Source organism: Nicotiana attenuata, chromosome 9 (genome assembly GCF_001879085.1).
Source record: "Nicotiana attenuata strain UT chromosome 9, NIATTr2, whole genome shotgun sequence".
In the NCBI taxonomy this organism is placed as follows: Eukaryota; Viridiplantae; Streptophyta; class Magnoliopsida; order Solanales; family Solanaceae; genus Nicotiana; species Nicotiana attenuata.
The window spans coordinates 11,613,378-11,630,327 of record NC_031997.1 but is presented as its reverse complement, the minus strand read 5'-3'; positions in this window follow the sequence as shown (position 1 = coordinate 11,630,327).

Here is a 16,950-nt window from a genome sequence, read left to right as displayed (position 1 = left end):
GGGGTGGAGTTTATTTGACATATTGGTACACTTGGATACATTTGGTCTGTAATAATTTGATGATACTCTTTCTCTTCTTATTTGTATTTATCTAGCTTCTCTCTTTTCTCTTATGTATATTTATCTCTCTTTAGTAGTTTTTGCTTATTAGCTTCTTTTTTTCCCCCATATTAGCCCTTATTTTGTTAAGTAGCTTCTTTTTATGCTTTAGTAGATAATAAGCCTTTGGCTTTCTTAATGCAACGATTCTTTTCAAAGGTAGTTATTGTATGAACTGGGTGACTTGTCCTAACGATGGATGGCGTGACAACTTCTTAAGGGAATGAATCTGTTTTTGTGTTTAGGTAATAATAGCAGTAGTAAACAATCTAGTCATGCTCGAAGAGTCAACCATGCTTCAATTGGTATCAACACACTTAACTACTTATGGTTAGAGACAAGGTTTTTGTAAAAAATAGCTCTACTTAGTGACTTTGTGACTCTTGAGTTGACTTTGATAATCATAAATGGTTTAATTGGACCATAGTGATCTTTAAACTTGAATGTGGTCATTGTGGGCTCTCGACTCTATCCTCTTTTATAATCTAGTTGCGTGAGGGGTGAGATGAATTATTGCTAGTTCAAGTATCCGTGCGAAGGGTCTAGAACTTGCCCCGAATGTGTTTCAATGCGAAATCCTAAGTTTCGCTTGGTTCGAGAAGTGATTGTAGACTTGGCCCGTTTGAGCTTTCTATTTCCAACCAATCTCGTTATCCCTAATCAACCCCTTTGAGCCTTTAGCCTTTCTCATTTGATAACCATGTTATAATCCTTTATCCGTTTTGTCGAGACCCTCTTTTGGCACCCGGACTTTCCTTAACACTCTTGTGAAACAAGTGTCTTAAAACATAAGTTTGGGGGAGAGATGAGGAATTTGAAAAAGGTATCAAGGTACAAAAAGAGAAAAGAAATGATCTCTATAAAAAGAGAAGGCAGGTAAAGAAAAGAACAAAAAGAAAAATGCAAAACGTGAATAAGTGGAAGGGTTGATGGATTCAAAAAGAGGTAATGATCCCTAGCCTGAGCAATCAAAAAAGGATCAAAGGAACGAGACTAACAAGAAAAAAATGATGTTAAGTCTCTCTAGTCCCCAATGAAAAGAAAATCCTCTAAGAATTGGCAATTGTGATCCGAGAAATGAAAGTGTGGAGTGCTTAAGGAAAGGTGGAACCACTTACCCATATGGTATCCTACCCTAATCCAAAAGCCTTCATTACAACCCGAAAGAAGTCCTACTTGATTTCAAACCGAGTGAGCTTACATTAGTGGCGATCTACATGAGGGGCAAGCCTATAGTACTTGAAGCCGTACTTGTGACATTCTCTTATGAGAGACGAGTGAACCTTTCATGAATCTTAAGATTGACTGCTAATTTCTTAAGTGAGCTTGGAAAATGGAAAGTAGAGGGGGAAGAGTTTGGAGTCCACCATGACCTACATGATAGAACAAAAGTCCTTGATGAGTAAAGTCAATTCTTGAAGCTCAAATGTCACATTAGAACTATATATGCGTGAATATTTGATTTGTCACCTTATTGATAATGCATGAGTAGTGTGGATAATTGTTGGTCCCAACTGATGTGTGACTAGATCACCTTTGACTCGCTGAAATGACCCTTAACTCTAGGAGGTGGGAGCTAATTTATTTGCTTGAGGACAAGCAAAGACTTAAGTTTGGGGGAGTTGATAAGTGGGGATTTTGACTACTTATTAGCACCTTTTTTTGCTTTTATTTTAGTCCAAAAGTATTGATTTATGTTTTCGAAACTAATTAAAGTGTGCAAATTGCAGGAATGTTGGATGTTTGGTCTCCCATGATGAAATCCGACTAAAAAGGAGTGTTCCGAATTACAAGGCAAGAAAGGGCACAGAACTAAAGAAGTGCGGTCTGCAGAAGGATTTCTGCGGCCATAGAAGAAAATGCAGACCACAAAATTTCGTCTGCGATCGCAGATAAAGTGGAATAGCCCAGTAAGAATTTCGCCAATGTACGGACAACACAGGAATTGTGCGGCCGCAGAAAAAGGTCTGCACTGACAAATGATTCAAAGGTCAGAGAGTGTGCAAAGAGACCAAGACCTGATGCCTTGTTGATGCGGACCCTACGAGAATGTGCAGCCACAGAAGATGCTTCGTAGCCGCAATCCAGAACTGTGCGACTGTAGAATCCAAGATCTTGCCAATCAAGAAATCTGCGGACCGACATGGAATAGTTCGGCCACAGAACCTCCCGAGGGGAATTTTTGTCAGCGCGAATTTTGGGCCACAATAAATAGGCGCGTTTCACATTTTTAGGTCACGTTTTCAAAGTTTGAGCTATTGTAGCCGTTATTGTAATGACCCAATCGGTCGTTTTGATCTCTAGCGCGTCGGTCGGTTGTTTGAGTCCTTGAGTAGCTTCACTTTATGAATTATTACATGTACGCGTGATCGGAGTTGAATTTCGAGATGTTCTGAGTTGATTCAGATGGAAAATTCTAATTTCGGAAGCTTTAAGTTGGAAGAATTGACTAAGCTTTAACATTTGAGTAAACGACATCGCAATCAGGATTTGAAGGTCCAATAGGTTCGTATGATGATTTTGGACTTGGCGTATGTTCGGGTTGATATCGGGTCGCTCAGGAGCATTTCGGCGCTTATTATGGAAAGTTAGAATTTTGAGGGTTTTAGAATTTCCTAAGTTTGGTTTGAGGTGGACCTTGCTGATATCGATGTCCGTTTGGAGTTCTGGGCCTTGTAATGGGTTTGTATCGCGATCTGTGACTTGTGTGTAAAGTTTAGCGTCATTCTAGAATATTTAGGTATGATTCGGACACGTTCGTCGAAGTTTAGAAGTTGAACATTGGAAGAAAGGTTTCAATCGTTGATTCATAGTTTTGATGTTGATTGATGTGATTTGAGGCTTTGACTAAGTTTGTGTTATGTTTTGGGACTTGTTGGTGTGATTGGACGGGGTCCTGAGGGCCTCGAGTGTCCTCTTCTGCGATTGCGAGAAGAGAACTGTGATCGCTCAGGGTTAAGTGGATTGGTGTAATTTTTTCTCCGCGCGATTGCATAAATGGTGTCGCGTTCCCGGATGTCAAGCTGGAGGTTCTTCGCATTCGGGTGGGAGCTATTGCGAACGCGCTGAGTTAACGGGGCTGACTTGTTTAGGGAGAGTTGTTCTATGCGATCGCGTAGTGGAGCTCGCGATCGTGAAGAGGAAGTTGTTGGGTACCGCGATTGCGTCCTGGGCGTCGTATCTGCGAAGAAGAGATTTTGGTGGTAGGGTTGTTTGGCCTTCGCGATCGCCAGGGTTATTCCGCGATCGCGAAGCGGAAGGACTTGGGCAGTGAGTTTTTATTGCAGGACTTAGCCCATTTCTCTCAATTTTTCATTTGGTTGGGCGACTCTTGGAGCTCTTGGAGGGAAGATTTTCATTACCTATTGCAAGGTAAGTAATTCCCACGTATTGTAAGTTAATTACATGGATTATATAAGGATTTAACATGGAAATTGATGAAAAGTAGTGGGATTTCGAAGAAAACCTAGAATTTGGTATTTTTGGATTTTTATCACAAAATTGGACATGGAATTTGGAATATCATATATTTGAGTTCGTAATGCTATGTGTAAAGTTTATCTTCGAAAATTTTCGGAATTCGGGCAAGTGGGCCCGAGCGTTGACTTTATTGGCTTTTCGAGCGGAGTTAAGAATTTGTTATAAATTGATTAGCTATGAGTATTATATTTTGATTGATTTGCACCTTGTTCGGCTAGTTTTGGAGCTACGGGCATCGGTTTGAGGTGTTAGAGTGGAGTTGGAGCCGGTTATGGAACTTCGGAGCGAGGTAAGTCTCTTGTCTAACCCTGTAAGGGTGAATTTACCCCGTAGGTATTATATTCTTATGTGCTATATGTTGTGGGGGCTGTGCACGTATGAGGTGATGAGTGTCCGTGCGTATGCTAGAATTCCTAATTATGTTCGGGTAGACTTAGGTTCACGCCATGCTATAGTTGTACTATTTGAGTTATCTTTGCTCGTTAAATTCCTTTATTTTGCGTTACGACTTGAGACCACACTTGCATAGGGCGATAAACCCGCTATTGTAGAGATGTGACATGCTACTTGATAAACCATGGAATAATTGTGCTTCCTTTACGAATTTCTCTCACGTTGTGTGTTTTCATGGAAAAGCTTCTTTAGATTTCATAACTCACACGTATATTCGTGAGTGGGGTCAAGGACCCGTTAAAGTATCATATTATCATGGGAGTGGGAGTTCGCCTCGATAGTATAATAGATGCATCTATGATTCGTGTCGTTCGACCCTCGGCAGTGCACGCATTATGATGGGATCGGGCCGTTTGCCGCAACGTTCCTTTTAAACACTCTTGTGGATCATGTCGTTCGCCTCGGCAGTGCCGTGCGTAATAATTGATAAGAAATCAGTGTATCTGTGTGTTTTCTTGATTTGAGTTGTGAAGACCTATATGGTGAGGTCCTTTTCCTATATACTCCGGTTGAGGAAGTAACTGACATTGAGAGCTTGAGTTTACTGTTCAGAGGAGGATTGTACCATGTACCTAAATTTGTTTATACTATTTATTACCCTGCCTTATATTTGTTTAATTGCTATTGTACTTGATTTATTAGACCACTAGTAAGTGTCGATACCCCTCGTCACTACTGCTTCGGGGTTAGGCTAGATACTTACTGGGTACGTGTTGATTTATGTACTCAAGCTACACTTGCTGCATATATATATACATATATATATATGTATATATATATATATGTTTGGTGGTCCTTTGGGTGCAAAGGCGCGACTGTTGCGGGGACTTTACAGTGAGCTGCATTCCATGTTACGATCCGAAGCATACAGAGTCTCCAGTAGAGTTATTTATATTCTCTGTCTAACTTGTATTCCAGACAGATGTTGTATTATTATTGTACTCCTTAGTAGATGCTCATGCACTTGTGACACCAGGTTTTGGAGGCTTCTACTGGATGTTTAGTATGGTAGTTCACGTAATTATTATCATTTCACCCTGTAAATTCTATTTCATACTATTTACTTAATGGAAAAAATGATTTCAAAAGTAATAAAAATGAGTAATGAAGTTGATCAATCACCGTTGGCTTGCCTGACGGCGGCGTTAGGTACCATCACGACCTATAGTGAATTTTGGGTCGTGACAACTTGGTATCAAAGCTCTAGGTTCACTTGGGTCTCACGAGTCATGATTAATCCTAGTAGAGTCTTGTGTATCGTACGGAGATGTCTATACTTATCTTCGAGAGGCTACATGGCTGTTAGGAGCACTTCCCTTATTGATTCCGCATTGTGTGATTTGATTCCTGTGAGGCTTATGTATTTGTTTCCTTCCTACTTAATTTTATGCGACGTGGAGCGCTTGCTATCAATTGGGATTTTGAGGAGTTGTATTGATAGTGCAGATATGGTGCAAGATGTTTTTCCTTACGTACTCGAGCAAGTTATTATCGTCGTCTTGTGGAAGGGGGTTTTGTCGTTTCATGCCATGTATCAGTTTTGCCTATGGTTTTAAGGTTATGCACAGATTACTATGATGTTCATGCATTGTTATCGCACAGTGTTGGTGTAATGGTAGGGTATTTATTTATGTGTCGAGGCAGTGAATGAATCGAAAGGAGGATTTCTCGGTTCATGATTTATAGGTTCAACATCTAATTCTAGCGGAGGAAAGGAAATTGGACTATGGATGTTCATGCTTTGGCTGATGGAGTATCGAGACTTGATATTTTCGAGTATGGTGGAATTCTTAATTGTGATGTGGTATCGTCGTCCTTGTTTGAACGCATTAAGGCTCACAGGTGTTATGGTTTTCTTTGATTTTCCTGCGGGGCGGGGTGTTGCAAAATGGTGTCTGATCAGCGATTATCAGGTATAGTGGTGCAAGGCAGCTTCAGAGTCGAATCGGTGTTTCTAATATTGATGGCTCGAGATATGATCTTTGAGGAGGCTTAGAGTTGGTGGCAATTTATCCGTTCGGGTGCTACAAAGATGGATTATGGTTTAAGGTGGTATTTTGGCAGCAAAAGAGGAGGAAGGACATGGTGGGAGGTGTCTCCCGGTGATAGAATTACTAGCAGATCAAGTATGAACAACAGAGTCCAAGAAGTTGCTTAAGGAGATGCTTTAACCGAAGTGGGAGTGGCAGAGTAGCGTATGGATTCTGTGGTAGGATAACCACGTGCCTTGAGAAAGTTTAGAGCGATTTGGGAATCATGGTGGAAAGTGACTTGGTCTATGGATTTCATTTTGGATGATGGCTACTGTACCGAGGAAGATTGAATATGGCAGAGAGGAGTTTGCTTGAAATGAAGAGGGGTGTGAAAACTTGATTATTGTTTTTGGATGCAACGTGACTTCGAGTTTGGAATGTATTGTCGGACTTTCAGTTAGGGGTGTGCATTCGATTTATCGATTCGATTTTGACCCTTATCGATAATTACTAGTCGATTATCGATTTGTACATATGCTTATCGTTATCATTTCAATAAGGTTTTGATTTTTTCGATTTCGATTTATCAATTGTTGGGACTTATCGATTCGGTTATCAATTACACCAATAAGAAAATTTGCGGGATTCAACGGAAAGTATATCACTATGATGACAACAGAATAATACGCAAATAAACAAAAATACCCGTTTCTACATCAAAGAAAAAAGGGTACCTTACTTAACTTGCATCATGAAATTATTCCTCACCTAAATATACATAGCAAACAAAACAAAAGTCAAGATTATCAAACTAGGAACATGAAATCAAAAAGAAAGATACAAAGCAAAATAAAATAGTATCCCTACCAAACTAGTCTCATAAACTAGAACCAGAATTAACTATAAAAGCTAACAACAAACAACAATTATTAGGAAATCCAAGGAAGGAAAATTTACTTAAACACAAAAACAAAAAGCATATTGAGAGAAGCAGAATGCTCTACTCTTGGCAAAAACCAATACACCTGAAATATCAATTACAACCAAGATATAACAAACAAATCCTGCCACCATATGCTTACTACAGATTTTGCAATCAGATATCTTCACAATTCATCAGCAAAATATTTAGAAAGGTGGTTTACGTTTCTAGTGTTTTAAGTACAAAGTCTACCCTTGACATAATAATTCCTTGATTCAGCCCTTTTTAATAAAGGAACTTTACTTTAATAAAGGAACCACCTTTTTAAGTGTATAAAAATATTGACAGGGGAAGACCCAGCCCTCAATCATGTTATCCACATATATATATATATATATATATATATATATATATATATATATATATATATATAATATAGACTAGACTGCACCCACTATAAATCCACTGACTCCTAAGTCCGAGATCTGCCTCTAAACACTTAAAACCATTTTGAAGGGATTATGCAACAATTAAAAATATAAACCACATTACCAATTCTCAAAAAATTGAACCCCACGTAATTAATCAGCAAAAACCATAAGAATTCATAAAGATATTCAAAGATTAGAAAATCTCATCAAGAACCAGCGAGACAACTTAAGCTACACATCAGATACGACAAAAAAACCAGCGGAATCTTTCCCCACCGATGCACACAAAATCAGACCCTAAAAAATAAAATCCAGCCAAAACAGAGGCATCCACGGTAATAACACCATATATAGTAGAAAACACAAAAAGACTGAACTTTCACCATACCTGATACGAAAAAGAACCTAATCTTGATCATATCTAGCAAAACAAAGGCAAACAAAAAAAACAGAGAGATAATAAACAAATTGATGAAAGCAGGTCTTGTACCTCAGGCTGCTCAGGAAGTACGTCCCAGCCAAAACGCGCCCTCTTTCTTGGACGACGATCCAGATGGGTCATCGGGAACTCGGTCACACGTTCCGTTTCCATTACAGAAAAGCTAGAAAATTTAAAGAGAGAAAAAGTCTTAGTTTTAGAGAGAGAAAACTTGATGAGAGATGTAGAAAGAAGTTGTGTAGGATATTCTTGAATTTCTGGATAATGGGATATATTACAGCTAGTCTTTGATCTGCAAATACCAATTGGTTCTATCCCTTTGATGGCTGTGCTGCTGTAACACTGAAGAACAATATTAGAAATTTGATACTATTCATCATATCTCAAAACCAAGAACATCAAGTGAGAACGAAAACAAAGAACAAACAAGCAGAGTTCACTATGCATTGAAGGCAAATCATCAGTATTTTTATAGTTTTAATTGATTAGTTTTTGTGGATTGGTAAAAGCAATTCTTTAAAGAGAAAGGTCTTGAAATGATGCAAAGGCTCCAGTGTAAGCAGAAAGTGAAGACTGAGGGCTGAAGAGAAAACGACGCTGAAGAAGGGAGGAAATAATAAGGTTAGCCGGTTAGGGACTTAGGTGGAGGAAAGGGTAGTATTATAGAATAAGGGTATATTTGTCTTTTTAGTATATCTTATCGATTTATCGATAAACCAATAACCGAAGAGGACAAAACCGAAATCAAAATCGATAACTCGATAAGAAAAATTTTGAAATCGAAATCGAAATCGATAAACCGATAACAAATAATTGATTCGATTTATCGATAAACCGATTCGAATGCACACCCCTACTTTCAGTTGATGTCATCGGGAAAGCAAACTTGTACAACCGGTGGACGAGCATGGTCTCAATAGGGTTTACTGATTTTCGTAATAGTTGTACCCAGTGCAACATCGTTGGAAGATGTCGGTATGGAACTCCATATGTGGGTTATCTCCTGTTAGAAGGTTAGCGGTCGCGTGATTTAGATGAATTTCCTACAAAGAGTTCTACTTAATACCCGACTGAAGGTCGAATATGCGATTATGACTGATAATTCGGAATGTTCTTGAAAAGTTTAACAAGAAACTACAAGAAATTTAGTGAGTTGATGGTGCGAGATCCTGGTAATTGAGAAGGAGGAATCCTTGTGGATTCTACATTATGTGATGGTGGCTTAAAGCTAAGTGGGGGAGCCCACCGTCTACGATTGGATCCCGTGATTGTCTGCTTGTGCGGTTTCTAGTTATCGGTGCATTGGTGGATTATTTATGAATAAGAAAAGAAAACATCAGGGGTAATTTGAGCAAAGAACTTGATGAATGTGTGCTATATTTCGCCTTATTAATTCAAGTTCAGGTTTTTGGAAGACTCAGAGTTTTATGCTTGAGGTACAAGGAAAAGAATTCATCTGGTTGCTTCTTTGAGAGGGTGTTCATGTTCTAGTAGAGGGTTGGAGTTGATTATATTCGAGACCAGGTTAGAGTGGGTGACTCTCAATAGTAGTCTTAATGGGTTCAAGGATGTAGGCCCGGTGTCTAAGGATTTTGGGTTTGTGGTGTGGCTGACGACCAAGATTTTTACAGCAGAGTGTGAAGAATACTTGGGGCATTTTCTATGTTATCATCGGGTTTTCAGGGTAGTGTTGGAGGAATGGGAGAAATAGCTTTGGATTCGCGGAAGGTCTTGCAGAATGGGTGTACCAGTTGGAGATGCTATTGTGCGCTTGAAGAGGGTATGAGATAGTTCATGGGTATTGAGACGATGTGGTCTCGTGATTCGGGTTAACCAGGATGAGCGCTGATTGAGTTCATTACATTTTGAATGGAGCTATTATTACTTCTAAGGCAAGTCAAGAGTAAATTGGAAGAAGTAGGGTCGGTTAGTAATGGTTGAATCAGCATGATTGTGGCAATGATCAGTTCCTTCGACGTGTTAAATTATTTAGGTGGTTTGTGGTTGTACATGCGGTCTTGACAGCCACCGTAATTTGATTGATTTGGAGGTATTTGATTATAATGGCCTGACATGTGTAAATGGATCTCGGAAGAGTTATGGTGGTTTAGACCACAACTTGAGGTTTGTGTTTTCTGCGGTTATGGGAATTCGATTGCGTGATTGCAATTCTTCCTCTGAAATGTGTTAAGTGAAAGGCGTTCTAGACGATGAAGTGTTTATTCTATTGGTGGTTCAGGAGTTTTGATGAAGTTCTTGTACTCTCGCGTAGCAGCATGATAAATGCAGTGAGCGGCATGGTAATTGGAAGTTGAGGATCAAGGTCGCGGTTTGGTGTTGACAATAATGTCACGAGCTCGGAGGAGAGGGGGAAGATTTCAGATGTTTAGAGTAAGCTGGCATTAATTTAGTGTCGCCTCAGAATGGTGTTCTGTGGAGGAGGCATTGTGTATTGATTTGCGGATTCTTGATTTGCTTTATAGGATAAGTACAGTTGGTTGTATGGAGGTGAAAAATTTACTACCTAGTGCGGAAGGTCGTGACATGTTAGTCACTTGATTGTTAAAGATTGAAACCAAGTAAGGAGATTCGGGTACTACTGCTAATATGAGAGTTTATGATTGAAAGGCGCTCTATTCAAATGCTTGTGGACTAAGGGAATTTGATCCAGATTAGATGGCCCCTCGTATGTGTCATGAATAGGGCCATTATGGGTCCTTGGAAGGTTGTGGCCAAGTATGGTGTGATCAGGATTGGCTTGAGGTCAGTTGGTGGGTCTAATGTGGGTGTGTGCTCTACGTCAGGTCGGATGTGTTCATTCGGCATAGCATTTCTTACGAAGGAGTCTTCGAGCGATAGATGTTATTCCCGTCGTCAGCTGTTCTATGTAATACTCTATTGTGCCATGTGGGTTGTGAGATGGCTTAATTATTTGCACATGTGTTGTGGTTCCGTGTAGCTTGTGGTGTTATATGAGCAGGATGGCTCTCGAGCTGCAGGTCATTTATCGCACCTTAGTTGTTCTTGGGTTTTGTAGCGTATGCCGCTATTCGTCTCCCCAGGGCTGTATTATTGCACTTGGCGTGCTTGTGGTCGATATTCGGTATTTCTTAGGTATAAGCATTATGGCTTGATGGATATTTCCTTTTTTATAGTTATGTGTGGATCGGGTGGCACGCCACCATGGTTATGTTGTTTGGATCGGGTTGCACTGTCACGACCCAAAATCTAACCATGGTCGTGATGGCGCCTATCGTATTACAAGGCAAGCCTATTTCCCAAAATATTACTACTAATTAATTTTAAGGATTTAATAAAATAATACCAACATTTAAATTTCTCATAAACTAAATCAACTCTAAATATAACTAGTATAAAAATACGGAAGCTAGCCCCAAACATCGGGGTGTCACTAAGTCATGAGCGTCTAAAACTATAAAGTGAGATATATAAACTGTCTAACTGTCCAAAAGAAGAAATGACAAAAGGAGTAACAAGGTCCTGCGAAATTAAGAGCTACCTTGCAATCTCCACAGATAGTTGGCCTGAACTCAACGATCGCCGCGCTCTAACTCACCTAGATCTGCACATAAAGTGCAGGGTGTAGTATGAGTACAACCCCCTCAGTAGTAACAAAAATAACTAAGGAAACGAGTAGTAGTGACGAGCTAAGCAAAACAGTCCAATTATTTATTTTCACAATTTACAATAACCATGAATAGACAGGTAAATTCCATAAAACCAACAAATGCCACAAAGAAATTTAATAGATAAATGCAGCAACAACAAAAGTAAATGCAACCTCACAGCAATGTCACTCCATCACTCAACACTCGCACTCAGCACTCCACACTCAACACTCAACACTCTGCGCTCACTGGGGTGTGTACAGACTCCGGAGGGGCTCCCAAAGCCCAAGCACTAAGCACAGAAAACTCACGTGCTACCATATCAATACTTGGATCCGCACGGTCAACTCACGTGCTACGTGGACGCGCTATGGTATAAATACCTGGACCCACACGGTCAACTCACGTGCTACGCGGACAACTCACGTGCTATTGTATCAATACTTGGACCCACACGGTCAACTCACGTGCTACGCGGACAACTCACGCTCAGTGGTATTAATATCCTCACAATCAGGCCATCGGTCTCACTCAATCATGTACCTCACTAGCCTCACCATCATCAACAAATAAGGGGACACAACCTACATCAAGTATCACAACATCAATAATAGAGACAGAGGTAAACATGTACAATAATTTCTATGACTGAGTATAATTAATGTGAGCATGAAAAAAGCCTAAGCATGATCCCTAACATGAAGGCAGAAAAGTTCAACAACAAGTAATTGCATAAACACAGATAATGGCCATTAGGCCTCACAACCTCACGTGACGGACCAAGTCTCAATCCCTCGAGGCGTACACCCACACGCCCGTCACCTAGCGTGGGTATCACCTCCAAACAATCCCACGATATCAAACTCTCCGGGTTTATACCCTCAAAGCTAGAGTTAAAACTGTTACTTACCTCAACAGCGTAAATCCTACTCCGGGATGCCCTCATCTCTAGAATCGGTCACCAAAAGATCTGAGTCTAACCAAAATCAGAATAATACTATCAACATAGGCTAAAGAATCGAATTCCACAATAAAAACTACAAAATATCCAAAAGTTCGAAATCGGCCAAAATCCGGTCCCCGGGCACACATCTCAAGTTCTGTCAAAAATGGCAGAATCAAAACCCTCGTCCTCTCCCGAGTCTAACCATATAAAATTTATCAAAATCGGACTCCGTTTGGTCCCTTAAATCCTCACTTAAAACTCTCCAAAACTCAAACCCTAACTCCCTCAATTTCACTTTGAAATCATCAATCAAATCCCAAAAATGAAGATGGATTCATGAAATATAGCCAAAACCGAGAAGAGAACACTTATCCCAATCCATATGATGAAAATCGCTTCCAAAATCGCCGAAATCCGAGCTCCCCAACTCAAAATATGACCGAATGAACAAACCCTAGTTTTATATATTCTGCTAGCTATTCTGCCTCGTTTCTCGTGCCAAACAATCTCGACACTCGCTTTTTGTGTCTCCAATGGATTCCTTGTGAAATTTTAGTCATGTTAGGCTTTTGAATCACTCAATTTGACCTTACAATGAAGGAGATATGTTGGTTTCAATATTTGCAAATAGTGCAGTTTTTTAATTACGCCGTCAGTGGCAATTCCGTAATTAATCTGAAAAATCTGGCAACCTAATTTTTAGTAAAATGATCCTAAAATCCTCATACAATGTCCAAATTCGACGATTCTTTTTACTACGGGTCCGTAATTATGATACAGATCTAATGCTTCAATCAAAAAAGAAATCGGAGCTCATTTGTTCAATATGATATCATTTATGCTTGAAGAAACGACGTCGAAACATAAAAAAAACGAGCGCAACACAACCCAAACTTATTCAAAACTCACCCGAGGCTCTCGGGACCTCAACCAATAATTCCAACAAGTCATATATCACTATCCGAACATAGTCGAACCTTCGGAACACCCAAAACAACACCAAAACACCAAATCAACCTCGAATTCAAGCCTAAGAACTTCTAAACTTCCAACTTTCGCCAATTCAAGCCTAATTCTACCACGAACCTCCAAATTATATTCCGGACAAACTCCTAAGTCTAAAATCACCCAACGAAGCTAGTCAAATCATAGAAATCCAAATCCGAATTCGTTTACTCATAAGTCAACTTTCAGTTGGCTTTTCTAACTTAGCTTTCTAACTAAGAGATTAAGTGTTCATTTCACTCCAAAACTACTCCGAACCCAAACCTACCAACTCGATACAACTCAACACAGCTGAAAAACAGATAAATAAGCATAGATAGGGGAAATAGGGCTATAACTCTCAAAACGAACGACCGTGTCGTTACATCCTCCCCCTCTTAAACAAACGTTCGTCCTCGAATGAGTCTAAAACATACCTGAAATCACATGATATACCACATAATTCAAACACTCACAACGATGATGATTTCTAATCATAGCAGCTGCCCAAAACAACCAAACGCTGGTAATAAACCTGTTATCACACAGAGCCTGAACAAGCTATATCAAGTCATAAATCAAACACCCATTAATCCTTGCTACATCTCAAGTAAACCCTTCTCGTCACATTCGATTAATCCGAACACAATCTCGCAGTCATATCATACTCGCCACATAGCCATCAAATCACAAATCCCACTAATAGGGACACCAACCGACATATAAGCACGTGCTCACACAATCGAAATCTTCGTACTCCAGCTACAGACAAAACCCGGCCTCAAGTCCCCCAGGCTGGCCCAACATCAACACACAGAAATCACATCTCACACCTCATCCGGGGAATCACTATCCAGTGACGCACAACTGATACCGAGCGCTCATTTACGTATACGAATGCATGGAAGGAATTCAAAGAGTTACACTTCAAGATGAATCAATACCGCACGATAAGAATTCAAGAAGGTGAAGTTATCCTAAAGGTTCTGCAACCTCACGAAGATAAGTACAAACGTCTTCATATCGATCCACAAGACTACTAAACCCGCTCATGACTCGTGAGACCTATGTAACATAGGCTCTGATACCACCTTGTCACAACCCAAAATCTAACCATGGTCGTGATGGCACCTATCGTATTACAAGGCAAGCCTATTTCCCAAAATATTACTACTAATTAATTTTAAGGATTTAATAAAACAATACCAACTTTTAAATTTCTCATAAATTAAATCAACTCTAAATATAATTAATATAAAAATACGGAAGCTAGCCCCAAACATCGGGGTGCCACTAAGTCATGAGCGTCTAAAACTATAAACTAAGATATATAAACTGTTTAAATGTCCAAAAGAAGAAATGACAAAAAGAGTAACAAAGTCCTGCGAAATTAGCAGCTACCTTGCAATCTCCACAGTTTAGCCGGCCTGAACTCAACGATCGCCGTGCTCTAACTCACCTGGATCTGCACATAAAGTGCAGGGTGTAGTATGAGTACAACCACCTCAGTAGTAACAAAAATAAATAAGGAACCGAGTAGTAGTGACGAGCTAAGCAAAACAGTCCAGTTATTTATTTTCACAATTTACAATAACCATGAATAAACAGGTAAATTCCATAAAACCAACAACTGCCACAAAATTTAACAGATAAATGCAGCAACAACAAAAGTAAATGCAACCTCACAGCAATGTCACTCCATCAATCAGCACTCGCACTCAGCACTCCACACTCAACACACAACACTTTGCGCTCACTGGGGGTGTGTACAGACTCCGGGGGGGCTCCCAAAGCCCAAGAACTAAGCACGGACAACTCACATGATACCATATCAATACCTGGATCCGCACGGTCAACTCACGTGCTACGCGGATAACTCACGCGCTATGGTATAAATACCTGGACCCGCACGGTCAACTCACGTGCTACGCGGACAACTCACGCGGTATGGTATTAATATCCTCACAACCAGGCCATCATATCAATACATGGATCCGCACGGTCAACTTACGTGCTACGCGAACATCTCACGCGCTATGGTATCAATACCTGGACCCGCACGGTCAACTCATGTGCTACGCGGACAACTCACACGCTATGGTATTAATATCCTCACAATCAGGCCATTGGTCTCACTCAATCATGTACCTCACTAGCCTCACCATCATCAACAAATAAGGGGACACAACCCACATCAAATATCACAGCATCAATAATAGAGACGGAGGTAAACATGTACAATAATTTCTATGACTGAGTATAATTAATGTGAGCATGAATAAAGCCTAAGCATGATCCCTAACATGAAGGCATCAAGTTCAACAACAAGTAAATGCATAAACACAGATAATGGCTATTAGGCCTCACATCCTCACAGGACGGACCAAGTCTCAATCCCTCGAGGCGTCACCCACACACCCGTCACCTAGCGTGGGTATCACCTCCAAAATATCGCACGATATCAAACTCTCCGGGTTTATACCCTCAAAGCCAGAGTTAAAACTGTTACTTACCTCAACAGCGTAAAATCCTACTCTGGGATGCCCTCGTCTCTAGACTCGGTCTCCAAAAGCTCTGAGTCTAACCAAAATCAGAATAATGGTATCAACATGGGCTAAAGAATCGAATTCCACAATAAAAACTACAAAATAGCCAAAAGTCCGAAATCGACCAAAACCCAGCCCCCGGGCACATATCTCGAATTTAGTCAAAAATGGTAGATTCAAAACCCTCGTCCTCTCCTATGTCTAACCATATAAAATTTATCAAAATCGAACTCCGTTTGGTCCCTCAAATCCTCACTTAAAACTCTCCAAAACTCAAACCCTAACTCCCTCAATTTCACTTTGAAATCATCAATCAAATCCCAAAAACGAAGATGGATTCATGAAATATAACCAAAACCGAGTAGAGAACACTTACCCCAATCCATATAATGAAAATTGCCTCCAAAATCGCCCAAATCCGAGCTCCCTAACTCAAAATATGACCGAATGAACAACCCCTAGTTTTATATATTTTTTTGCCAGCTATTCTGCCTTGTTTCTCATTCCAAACGATCTCGAAACTCGCTTTTTATGCCTCAAATCGATTCCTTGTGAAATTTTAGTCAAGTTAGGCTTTTGAATCATTCAATTTAACCTTATAATGAAGGAGATATGTTGGTTTCAATATTTGCAAAAAGTGCAGATTTTTAATTACGCCGTCAGTGGCAATTCCGTAACTAATCTGAAAAATCTGGCAACCTAATTCTTAGTAAAATGACCCTAAAATTCTCATACGATGTCCACATTCGATGATTCTTTTTACTACGGGTCCGTAATTATGATACGGATCTAATGCTTCAATCAAAAAAGAAATCGGAGCTCATTTGTTCAATATGATATCATTTATGCTTGAAGAAATGACGTCGAAACATAAGAAAAACGAGCGCAACACAATCCAAACCTATTCAAAACTCACCCGAGGCCCTCGGGACCTCAACCAATAATTCCAAAAAGTCATATATCACTACCCAAATTTAGTCGAACCTTCGGAACACCCAAAACAACACCAAAACACCAAATCAACCTCGAATTCAAGCCTAAGAACTTC